Below are 13,707 nucleotides of genomic sequence, written 5' to 3'. Positions count from 1 at the left end.
TACCCTGTTTCTGTGACCCACTTGTTTGATTTGTCCACCTGTTATGTCTTATCATTTAGTCTGTATGCTTTTGGAGCAGAATTGGACTTTATTATGCCTTTGTAGAGTTTATAGCACAATGGGGCCCAGCCTTGTTGTGGCCTTTAGGCTTTATCACAATATAAATATTGAATAATGATAATAATAAAAGCACTCCTAACCCAGCTGAAGCACATGGGGCATTGTTCAACCTTTTAAAATACAATCAATTTACAATACAATACAACACTATGAAAACTAATTAAAATGCAAATAACATGGCAAATAATGCATTTGTGTAAGTGTTAAAATTGTTCAGCTGCATACACAGATGCACAGTCTTGCACATGTACAAATGGAGGCTGGAGGTTGAAAATGTATCTAGACCTGAAGTGCATCAGTGACACTTCTCTCTTTTTTTCCTCTCACATTCTTTTGGTTACACTGCAGGGAACAACCTAAATTATATCTGAAAGATTTTGTACCAACTATCAGTGCTTTTGAAATTCAGCTTGCATGTCAATTTGGGGTTTAGACAGTTAATGTAAACCAGGGGTGGGCAACCTATGGCACGCGTGCCAAAGGCGGCACGTGAGCTGATTTTCAGTGGCACTCACACTGCCCGGGTCCTGGCCACCGGTCCGGGGGGCTCTGCATTTTAACTTAATTTTAAATGAAGCTTCTTAAACATTTTAAAACCCTTATTTATTTTACGTACAACAATAGTTTAGTTATATATTAAAGACTTATAGAAAGAGACCTTCTAAAAACATTAAAATGTATTACTGGCATGCGATTCCTTAAATTAGAGTGAATAAATGAAGACTCGGCACACTGCTTCTGAAAGGTGGTGACCCTGATATAAACTATGTGTTGGTGCATTGTATGGGGGCTTGGGCACAAGGAGACCAGCAAATAAACCCAATTAAAGAATATCCTCTAACATTAAGGTATTTAGGTAGCTAAAAGAGGGCAATTTACAGACATTCTCTTCCTCTCTGACAGTCTCTTCTAGAAAAACCCAGATTTGGAGCTGGGTAGCTGGTGGGTTTTTCTTTAGTGAGGTCAGCAGACAGCACAATGCAGTTCTGAAAAACACTTTATAAGTATTTTACCATTTTGTAGTTTAGCTTAATATCAAATGTATTCCGGTAGCATTTTTTAAAAGGATAAATATCTGAGAGGGGATAATTTAGTGCCAGAAGCATGAAATTTGAACACCTTAGGTCTTTTGAATCAAATGATCAATCCTCAGCAAGGTCCATTCAGCGCATTATCCTTTTGAATCAGCTAAAAGGAGTGTCATGCAATTTACTGTATGGAGGTCTTTGAAAGAAACCTTAATAAACTGAGTACCTGTCTGTGGTATAGAGATATTTGCAATTCCATGGCACTTTTCACAAGAGTAGAGGTTTGCCCAACTGTACATGGCCAAAATTTCCCCTGTCCTCATTGTTGTGTTGTAGGACAGTTGGTTCCATTATTTCTTTGATATCTATAACTGAGCTGTCAAAGTTCACTGCACTGGCTGAATATCATGGAAATATGGTCAGTCTATTTTTATTCTCTGTGTGATAATCAGATCCCTACATTTAGTTCAAAATGACAGTCAAAAATGTCTGATTTCTGCTTGAGGAGTTATATTAATTGTTGCCTGGCTTGATTTTATTTCTACATGAATGACCTCAGAAAGAGTAAATGCAGCTGTCATATGTGTTATGTGCTGAGTTTTTAGACCTGAAATTGACCTCTTTGAAAAGAGCACCTATACCTTATACAATAATTTATGTATAAGAAGATATAGAACATTTTAATTTTTACCTGGTTTATATAGTATAGAACATTTAATAAATCATTCAGTACATTATATAAAAACTCTAAGGCACTTACCTCAACATTTCAGTCGTAAATGCTTAAAGCATTTTGTATGATGTTTCCTGTTACAAATTCCACTTTTATTACATTATTCTAAACTATTAATGCATTTTTCAGGCACTTGGTGTTTGAGATCTTTTCAGACCACTTGTCACATATGGCTTGCTATACTGAAAGACATTATTAGATATAAGAGAGACAAGGTAGGTGAGGTAACATCTTTTATTGGACCAACTACCTCACCCACGTGGCTACAACGACACTATATACATTATTAGATATAGACGTACATTTCCTTAGCTATAGGCCTGATTCTGTAGGGTGCCTTCAGTGGGAGCTGAGAGTGCTCAGCACATTGCACAAGACTGAGCCCAGATACGTGAACACAAAAGGCCAGATACACACCAGCTGGTCTATTGCTAGGGCTCCTAGATGCTATGGTAATACAAATAATAACAACTGTTAGTATTTACACGTATCAATTTTTCTCATCCCAGAAATCTGAAATGACAAAATTAGGCTTCTTATATATTCTAGAGATTATTTATGCATAAAAGTGCATTGTATCTTTATAAACTGTAGTGCTGATCTAAGAAAAAGGGGTAGTTTCCCTTTAACTTACATGAAATCTAGGGTGGCAAGTTTAATCTTAAACTGCCAAGGTTTGTTTAAACAAAACTGAAATTCTTTGGGGAGCATTTTAAATCTACATAATGTTTGTGTGATAATGATTGTGTGATGTAACCTTTAAATTAACAGATATATGTGTGAAGATATGTACCTGCCATCTGCTTAGTGGCTTCACATTTGAAGATGCGACAGTGTATTAATTATTCCACCTAAAGGCTATAATGTTTGGATGGAACAACTTATTTTCGTGATGTCTGATGATGCTGAAAATGTCCCCTTTTGGCCAAACCATATACCCTGTGGTGACCACTCAGTTCCAACCAGTAGCAGTGTGGATTTGGTGCACAATTCTATCTAGAGTGGGAATTGTTTCTATAGATTCCAAGTTATACATTTCAGTAAAAAAAGTACTTCGTTTTGGCTGGCATCTAATGGTAGAATTTGGCTGCAAACTATTAAACCTTTAAACACAGAGCTCTTTAGCCATACTGTGCTCCTATTAATTTTGGTGTCAAGTATAGAGTAACTCCATTGACTTCAATAGGGCTAGTCTGGATTTACACCAGAGTAACTGAAAGCATACCTTTGTCCTTGACTATATTAAATGCACAGAAGTACTTTAAAAATAATTGTCAGTGATCTGACAGTAGCAACCGAATCAACAAAATTCAGAATTAAACTTTCAAATCACCTTTGAGTTCAGGAACACAATGAGGTATGATACTACACCTAGCCTTCATAATGCTTAACTCTGTTCAGAAGTTATTTGTGGTGTACTGCATATAGGAGTTCTGAAACAAAAAAACCGGTGCTTGCCGTATGCTATTTTTTACATTTCAGTACCCATAATCCTTTTCTAGCTCAGCAGTTTCAAACCTGTGGTAGTGTCTGACTTCTGAGGGCAAACTGATTGCCAGAATAGTGTAAGATTTTCCTCACATGCCGTATAGCCTCATTCTTTACACTTCTGTTGTGTTAATGCTGTTTAAAAGCAGATTTTTAATGGAAATGGACCTTTAATTTTAGAAGATCTGATCCAAAGTCCATTAAAGTTAATGAGATTCTTCCCACTGTCTTCAGTGGTCATTGGACCTTCGATAGATACCCTGCCTTAGGATATTATACTGCTTCACATTACTATAATATCTGAGACTTTCCATGTAAAATCTGTAGCAATAGTGAAGTCCATAGTGGACTTAATGGCACTTCTGGCACTTCTACCTTTTCGGGGTTAAAACTCTGCTTAGGGGAGGGCTTGTGATTTTTTATTTGATTAATTTACATTTATTGGGGGTTTATTTAGGTTGATTTGTATCCGGAATTTTTGTTTGTTTTGGATGGAGGAGGTTGTTTGTGTATCAGTTGGTTGAAGATTTTGAGCAGAAGAAGGGGTGTCAATATTGTGAGTGCTACTCTTAAGGTGAAAAGTCCTTTTGGGAACCAGGCTGCAAGATGCTTTCAGGACTTAGCTCCTAATGATGAGTGCAGTATAAGTATCTAAATAGAACAGATCAACAATTGTAATATCTATAAAATAAAACTAAAATTTGGGATTCTGTCAGTTAAAAATTAAATTGGTAGGAAAAACTGATCAATTTTGGATGGGTCCTGATCTACACTGGCAGCTTTATAAACTCCAGTTCCTGTAGTCAGTGAGTTAATGGATGCCTTTTTATATTAAAGTGACCCTTTGGGGAAGTGAACTCTTTGGAGATGAAATCCACACCCCCACCCCCACCCCCACCCCCGTGTGCAGACAGTCCTATGTGCCATACAAGGCCCTTTGTCCTTTCAGCCCCATATTAACACCCCAGTCCTGCATCTGGTTCCACACTATGGACTTCTGCACCCACATGGAGTCCCACTGAAGTCAGTGGGTAAAAAAATTAAGGGCTAATAGTGTGAAACACTCCTATGAGGTCCTGAATGCCCTCAACACCCGCTGAAGTCAGTGCAGGCACTTTACAAGATCGAGCCCTAAGTGAAATTTGCTGTAGTGCTGAGGGGCTGGGCAAGGCCCTATACACCAAAAGAAATCTCAGGGCCATTTGATGGCTAGTCAGTGAAGCAATACACTCTATAGTATAACGTATTCAACACACATTATCTGTCATGTAAAGAAAACAGACCATTTCATTATGCATAAAGGTGCCTGAAATAGAGTTGCTTCCATGATTAGCATTTAGAGGACTTTTAAGTTTCTAAAGGTGATGTCAAAATTAGGGCATAGACTTTCGCATTCAAATGTCTCATTTAAGTGCTGACAACCAGATGCTCCAAAAGCCTTCATTGTTTTATCACAGTGAATTTTTCTTAACTTGGTAAATGACTGCCATGGCTGACTGAACATGAACTCCAACAACAAAATTATCAGCAAACCTTGTATGTTTTTCTTGATAGATACAGTGCTTGTCTTAATCGGAAGCAGGGTGTGGTACCTAAATTATTTTGTTTTCTGTGACTTCTTTTTCTTGCCACGTTGTTTCTATTTGTTATTTTCTTATGCAACTTGTAACAGCATTATACTGGAATCTGTTTCTGTGGCCAACTACTGGCAGAAATACCAGCATATAGATCAGAAAGAGCTTTTCCACAGTCTAATTAAATAATGCCAGAAGACTGCTGCATTAACACAGCTACAATAACTCTATGCAGCATGCATCATAGTCAACATTTTTAGACAGCTTCTGCCATTTATGAAGTGAAGTCTGAATTATGGGTGGAGACAAGTCATGTCTCATAAAGACATGGTTTCAGGAACCAAATTCAATTACACTGTAGTAATCTAATATGTGTTGGATCCCTACAGTATGGTATACATGCAGTTATAAGGAAAGAAATAGGAATTTTTATTTTGTGAATTCCTTCTGTTTATTTTTTATTTGAGGGCTCTGAGAGGTTATAGAATACTTTAGACTATCTAGATTCATGTGCTAAGTAAGAAGGGCAGACAAGGGTAGAATGAAGTGAATGGATAGGTTGTGTGAATTTTCAGTTCTTTAAAATCACTAAATATTATCTATATATTTATTTATATTGTTTAGTGTACATTTTTTCTCAAATATATTTCTTTTTAAAAAGGTATGTGCTTTGATTTCTATGCACCTTCTTTTCTCATCCTTACTGAAAACATTATGAATTAACATATTTTGCTGATCTCCTCCCCAGTTTGCAAATTGTTCTGTGATCTTCAAGGTGCAATATTATTTTAATCAAAACAGCATTACTTTAACTGACTTAAGTAGTCTGCTCTGGTTCAGAAGCCTTAATTAATTACTGCTGAACTATATAGAGTGTGCCAATACATGGATAGACCATTCACATGGTCTAATTATACGGAGTGTGACTTACCCTACTTTGTAGTTTCATTATAAACAACAGAAGAAAATGGTGAGGATATTTTATTTAAATAAGACAAAAAGCCTTCAAGTTTTGCAAAGGTTAAAATTAATCCAAAGGGATTTTTTTTTCAAAGCTCCTTGATGGTCATTAAGGCATAATAAAGGAGGAAGGGTCATGTGCAAAGCTAATTCTGCTGTGTTGTTTTTTAAAAATCTGAACATCTAACACCTACTTGGATCTTAAAATGTCTAATTTAGAGTGTTCTTTTTGTTGTTTCTGTTTGGTTTTTTTCATAAAGAAAAATCAAACTATTTTAATTATTTTTCCATCTTAGGTTTTTGAGATTTTTTTTTTTTTACATCTCTAAAAAGTTCACCTTTAGTGGTTGAGACTTATGTGTTCAAAAGAGAAGCAGTGAAGATCACTGTGAGATCTTCAAATAATTGCTGGTTCAATCATTCATTAATCAGGATTTTCAGCTTATAGTTATCAGGGCTAAAGTCATCCATTAACTGCAGTAGGCTAACACTTGGGATGAAGTTGATCCTCAAAGTAGGAAATGCATGAGAATCAAGAGAATAGAAATCAACTGCTTTCAGTTGTATAATAGCAAAAATATTTAAGGATTGATATCAAATTACTAAACACTGGATGCTCAGAAAATATTGAAAAAAGAATGAAAGCCAGAAAAATGACATCAAACCAATTGCTATGCAATTACTCAAGGAATACTGTGGGAGAGGTCCTTGTATTGGGAAACTATATGGAGACAGGAGGACAGTAGCTAACCACTGAAGGCTAATCCTGTACCTAATGTACCTTTAATTTGTAATTTTTAAATTTATTTATTTACTAATTCAAGATTAGTCTATTAACTGTATATAATTTTCTAAACAGCATTTTTAAGTCAATAAACATTTTATATTTAAGTAAAAACAAAACTTTTTAGCTGAGTGTGACATACTTTAAAACAGGGGTCGGCAGCCTTTCAGAAGTGGTGTGCCGAGTCTTCATTTATTCACTCTAATTTAGGGTTTCGCGTGCCAGTAATACATTTTAACGTTTTAGAAGGTCTCTTTCTATAAGTCTTTAATATATAACTAAATTATTGTTGTATGTAAAGTAAATAAGGGTTTTTAAATGTTTAAGAAGCTTCATTTAAAATTAAATTAAAATGCAGAGCCCCCCGGACCGGTGGCCAGGACCTGGGCAGTGTGAGTGCCACTGAAAATCAGCTTGTGTGCCACCTTTGGCTTTAAACATCAAACATGTATGGATCCATACAGAAAAAAAGTCAAAACTAAATGTGTTTGAGGGATAAAAATCACAGTTGTTTAAAGTAGGAATCATCTTAGATTCACAACAAACAGAGAGCTGTATCCGTTACTCTTTCTACTACATATGTAAACCAGTATATAATTATTGCACTTTAGGTCTCAGAGGTGCAAGGCATCTCCAATTCCCACTGGTCAGCATCTCTGAAAATCAGACGAGCAATGCATAGTAGTGATAGCTGTGGGTGCTCAGAACGTTTAAAACTTAGACCATATGTATCTCATATTTGGCATCTCCTTTACCGAATGTAAATTTGAGGACTAAAATAAGTGCACAGTATAGTCCATATGATATGGCACGTGGAATGCCTTTTATAAAGTTTTTGCTATTCCAGGTTTTTGAGATCCTGGTCTGGATAATGTTCTGATTGCTTCAGCACATGATAGTCTCCTCTGGGATGGGAAAAACTCCTCTTCTGAAGCTCTTTGAGATTCAGAATAGTCCTTTGACAGTGTTTCTAAAATATATTTATTCCATGCAAGTTCCAAGGGCAGTGTGGTGCAGGGTCTTAAGGAATCTGGTTTTGGGTGGCCCACTGTTTTATTCTCTTAGTCTAGCTGAGCTTAAAAGTCACATTTAGCAAGATAACAGTTTTATTCTGAAATTATCAATTGATTTGATATGATATTATGAAAATAAATGTATGAGTCATAGGATATTCGGAACCACACAATCTCTCACTTGACCAGTTAGCAAAAAACACTTCCTCTGTCACTCCAAATACAAATGAAACAGACTATCAAATAGCACACACTGAAACTCTGACTTCACAAAGTCCTTTGTGGAGTTCCAAAGTAAAGTTATCAAAGAAAGCTTTTACATTTTGTCCAGTGATTATCAGTATTCATATATTGGAAGAATTTGGTCAGTGTTTTTGACTTCTATTATGAATGTTCTGCCATTCATTGCTTTCAGTGGTATGTCCGGCACTATTTTCCTCAGACTAAAATCTGAAGAAAAGTCTTCAGTGGTGTGAGTCACTGTGTATGCTGTTAGATTCAGTTCACATCAAACACTATTCCACATGACGTGGGCAACATTTTATGGACTCTTTGTGCGAAAGACTGTTTTTTCTCTTTCAAATGTAAGAATTTGTTTACATCTAAGTAAGCGTGATACTGAATGTGAATAGGCTACAGGCAAAATCTAGCTGTTCCTACATTTAACTGTGTTTATAATTAAAACAATATTACCACAGATAATGTTTTTTTCCAGTGAATATTTGTTAGTCCTTAGTTCTAACATTCGAGAATAAGGTAATGCTCGCTTCCCATATTCTCTTTTTGTTTTCTTATTAGCTTATTATAGCAGCCTGTGAACCCCCTTCTAGACCTTTATCAAATAGTTTCTTTATGGTAAGAAACAAATGCTTTTCTCCTTCTGTAACTGCATTGCCAGTCTGAAGCCACTCAGGACAATCTGTCGCGGTCTGGGCCTCCTGCAGCAGATTTGGCCTGGCTGCCCCTCTGTCCCAAATTTTAGTGAATGGCACTGTGACCTGACACACAAATCCACTCAAATTTAGCCTATGTCATGGAGGGTGAGCTGGGTCAACTCTGCTGCTCTGGGCAGCTTCCCAGAAATCTGATGCCCTAGGCAACTGCCTAGTTTGTCTATAGTCAGACCAGCCCCTGCTGCTTAGTGAAGGCTGAGGCTGGAATGACAAACAGGTTACAGGGCAAAACTCAGTTAAAACATATAAACTGAGGCCTGGACTGTGTCTGTAAGATCCATGCATAGATGGGACCCTCCTACATGTGGAAAGAGGCCCATTACATATGGAAGGCGACTTGGTCTCTTCTACAGTACTACAGCGTCTCCTCCTGACAAACCCCGTGGAGGGTGTTCCATGAATGTTGAGTCCTCTGCCATGGAAATTTGTGGAGGTGGGGCAGGCCAGGGGTGGAGTTACACTGAACTCTCTCAAGTCCCAGAGGGCTTAGGCATAATTATCTTTCTCATATAACAGTATTATCTAGGCAGCTATATCCTCTATGTAGACCACTGGAGGCAACCATGGTCAAGAGAAATCTTTCATATTGCAGCTCCAATGGAACCCCACTGCCAGCGAGACGGGTAGGGAAATATTGAGGGGCATAGACTGTGAGAGGAAAGCACAGATGGTTTCCTAAAATCTGCAAAGTGTGTGGGGTAGGCTCCCACAGGAGACAAAAGGTTTTGCAGTGGCTTCCCTAATGAGATCATTTGGAAGGATTTTGGAGCGGGGATGGAGGGAAGGTTCCTTGCAGAGATTTCCTCCCCCAGACCTCCTCCCAGTGGTTTTAAGCATGGGAAGGGTGGATGTGGTCCAAAGTAAGGAAATTTAATAGTCTGTCCCAGAACTACATGGGATCTGTCCTGGGTCTGGTTCTAATCAATATCTTCATAAATGATTTGGGTAATGGCATAGAGAGTACTCTTCTAAAGCTTGCAGACAATACCACGCTGGGAGGGGGTTGCAAGCACTTTGGAGGACAGGATTAAAATTCAAAAGGATCTTGAGAAACTGGAGAAATGGTCTGAAATAAATAGGATGAAATTAAATATGGACAATACAAAGTACTACACACAGGAAGGAATAATCAATAGCAATAGCAGGAAATGGATCATTTGATGATTGTCTATGCTGTTCATTCCCTCTGAAGCACCTGGTATTGGCTGCTGTCGGAAGACAGGATACTGGGCTAGATGGACCTTTGGTCTGACCCAGTATGGCCATTCTTATGTTCCTGAGCACAAATACAAAATGGGAAATGACTGTCTAGGAAAGAGATCTGGGGTTATAATGGGTCATAAACTAAATATGAGTCAACAATGTAATACTGTTGCCAAAAAAATCCAATCATTCTGGGCTGTATTAAGAGAAGTGGTGTAGGCAAGACACTAGAAGTAATTCTTCTACTCTGCTGAGCACTCGTAGGGCCTCCACTGGAGTACTGTGTCCAGTTCTGGGCATCACATTTTGGGAAAGGTGTGGACAAATTGCAAAAAGTCCAGCAGAGTGCAACAAAAATGATTAAAGGTGTAGAAAACTTGACCTACAAGGAAAGACTGAAAAAATTGTGTTAAATATTTTCCAAGTTCAGTACAAGCACTAGTTATAATCTTTCCAATTCCATCTCTTCTGTGAGATGGAGATAATACTTAAATATTAATAATATACCCATTTCACAGAAGAGGAGATTTGTTCATAGAGAAGACACGCAATTTGCCCATTGCACACAGTAAGTCAGTGCTAGAACCAGTATTAGAACTCTGGAATTCTTATCTCACAACTCCATACTCTTAGTCCAGTAGCTTATATTGCCTCTTTTTTGTAATACAAAAGGTGTGCTACAATCCTGATAAGGCTTTAGGGAAAATGGCAGAAATAGATTTTAAAATGGTGTAAATCTTGTGGCATGCTTGAAAGCAGATTCTATTGTTTGTCCAGGCTTCTGTAAAAGTCACAGTTGTAGTTGCTCAACCCGTGTTTTATGTTTTTTTCTCTCCTGCTGGTAATAGCTCACCTTTCCTGATCACTCTCGTTACAGTGCGTATGGTAACACCCATCGTTTCATGTTCTCTGTGTATATAAAATCCCCCTACTGTATTTTCCACTGCATGCATCTGATGAAGTGAGCTGTAGCTCACGAAAGCTCATGCTCAAATAAATTTGTTAGTCTCTAAGGTGCCACAAGTCCTCCTTTTCTTTTTCCCTCTGTGTCCCTGTCATATTTCTTTTAATTTTTATGCAACAGTTTTTTATGGAAATCAGTGATAGTTCAACTAAGATTTACAGTTTTTTACATTCCATATCCCAAAAGGACTCTTTAGTGAAAACTAAAATAAATCAAACCATGGACAATTCTGTTCAGAATTTTGCAGTATTTGCACATATCAAATATTTTATTTTTAGTGCACTTTAGTTTATATTAATAGGCGGAATGATCTGCAAACGCAAAAGCCATTTTACATCTCTGCTTCAACCATTTATTTGAAGACAGGTGTAAAAGTGTAGAAAACTTGACCCACAAGCCTTTTAGCCACTTATTTCATACTGTATTTTAGAGTTTATTTTTGTATTTTAGGATAGATTTAAATTTTAGAGTGAGCTGCAAACAAAAAATGTTGACTTGCATTCCATCCTTAGCTTGAAACCAAGTTTATCTGTAGTTTGCAAGTAACTGAATATGATGCAGAATAGTCCAAGGTGGAGAGGATTAATTAGAGAGAATTCCGTCACTGTTAGCTCTGATGAATCCATTATTTGGTAAACTGGACCTGTTATCCCACTTATATAGAAAGAACCAATAATGTGCACAATGTGTTACTTTGCTGTCCACCCCCCCACACACACACACTTCTGGTGGAATTTAGCCCTTAACTGTTATTGATGATTTTATAACAGAAACTAATATATGTGGCCCCTTTACACAGCTCTGGCAGTGAAAAGGGGCTTTGAAGTGGCATAAATTACATTTACATCCACTTTAAAGCCCCTTTATGCTGCCCCAGTGGTGTACAGGGGGCGGGAGGCGGAGGTGTCTAAGCCTAAATGACAAACAGGCTCAAGTAGGTTTATCATTGACAAGGAATATGCATAATTTAAAATGTACTGTATGGAATATCTGGTTTTTTGTTCTAATAAAAATACAGTGATACATAGCCTTGTGAAATATAAGCAAAATGATGTAATATGAGTGGCTGAATATTAATGCAGCATGTGCTGTTACAGACAAAATTTGCCACAGGGTATGTCTTCACTGCAATGCAAGCACAGGGTTAGTAAACTCAATAGTTTTGGCGGACTTCCAAAGCATGAGTGCAGTGGGGCTGTATCCACACTGCAAAGCAACAGGACTTGAGTCAGGTGCAGATCCTCCACCTCTGTAGGATCCTGGGTCCAAACCCTTGGTTAGTGCGATTTGTGTGTAGACAGAAGTTAGGCTTGAGCCTGATTTCGAACCCTAGGCTTATATTGCAGGGTAGACATACCCCTAGACTCATTTTAACATTCAATTGTGTACTTTCTTGTGGAAATTTTAATGTCAGTTTTTTCTTGTTTAGTTGCTCACGGAAGAAGAGAGAGGGTTTCTCCATTTATTTGGCTCGTTCTCTTTTTTCATTTAGTCATATCTAACATAACTTATTAGGAATACTAGATTATAATGATTTGGAAATAAAAAATGTGATGCACACTCTAAAAATAGCTAGCGGATTACAAATACACAAGAATCACTTTTTATAAGTGCAGAGGATCATATGTTCCATCCAAATGTGATTCTTTACCATAGTGGAAGAATAATAATATTGGTTTCAGAGTAGCAGCCGTGTTAGTCTGTATTCGCAAAAAGAAAAGGAGTACTTGTGGCACCTTAGAGACTAACAAATTTATTTGAGCATAAGCTTTCGTGAGCTACAGCTCACTTCATCGGATAATATTGAGCATTTATAACTTCTTATTATCTAGAAATGAATATTCCTTTGAAGAGACCAACTCAATAAAAATTTGCTCCAATGACCAGATCCTGCATGAACGTCAGACGTTAGACATTTTGCATTCAAACCCTACATAATAATAATTTATTACTGAGGAGTTAATACATAACATTAAAAACACTTAATGTTTCATTTACTCGGCATGATATATATGGGCATAAAAGAGCCAGTCAGAAAGATGCACTTGTATGAGTTCTAAAGCAGTTTTGTCAGCTTGCTGCCTTTTTTGCATTGTCACAGACTGTTGTAGAACAATTCATTAAATACAGGTTTCAGAGTAGCAGCCCTGTTAGTCTGTATTCGCAAAAAGAAAAGGAGTACTTGTGGCACCTTAGAGATGAACAAAAATAACTTTGTTAGTCTCTAAGGTGCCACAAGTACTCCTTGTCTTTTTTCATTAAATAGTTTTACAACAGTAAAAACTAGCCCTTTTTGAGGATAGCCAGTTCTTTGGGTTGTTTTGTGCTTAATATCCAAGTACTACCTATTCTATTAATAATGCTAACAGATTGCACCACCAAGGAGACAGTGATTCTAAATGTTCTGATACCATTTAGCAAGGTTTGGGTGAAAAGTGTGGACAAAGCACCAACTATGAAGTCCAACAGAAGTGCTGACAAGACACTTGACATTTAGGGACTGAGCAGCGGCAGTAGTGCTGCTCCCTTGGAGCCCCCTATCGAAAAAGTAAAGTAGACCGACAAATGTGATAAAAGAAAACCTTGACACCCGCTGCTCTCTCGAGCACTGTCTCCTCTCTTAGCCTGCGGCCCTTTTCCCTCTGCTCCAAGTTCTGGTTTGGGGGGGGGGGGGACTCACTCGCTGGCTTAACTATGAACAGAGAGAGGAGTCGTCAGAGAGTCTGCTGAGCGCTTTGTGAGCGCCGGCGGATCAGGGGCTGGCTGGTCTCCTGCCGTCACACCGAGCAGTCAGTATCGACTCCCAGCTGCGATCTGGGCGGTCCGCAGGCGAGCTGCACACGACATGGCTTTGGCTGCGACCCGCGGCAGCAGTCCCGGAGGCCGG

The 13,707-nt window shown here is 37.9% G+C and overlaps 1 protein-coding gene across 29 annotated transcripts in view; it reads left to right on the top strand.

Annotated features, from left to right (window-relative positions):
- The window catches only part of RIMS2 (regulating synaptic membrane exocytosis 2), a 737,938-nt gene that overhangs the window by 705,338 nt on the left and 18,893 nt on the right, over positions 1-13,707 (top strand). The window lies entirely within an intron of this gene.

This window comes from Natator depressus, chromosome 2 (genome assembly GCF_965152275.1).
Source record: "Natator depressus isolate rNatDep1 chromosome 2, rNatDep2.hap1, whole genome shotgun sequence".
Taxonomy (NCBI): Eukaryota; Metazoa; Chordata; order Testudines; family Cheloniidae; genus Natator; species Natator depressus.
The sequence above is the reverse complement of the archived record's forward strand: the minus strand, read 5'-3'. Positions and strand labels throughout refer to the sequence as shown.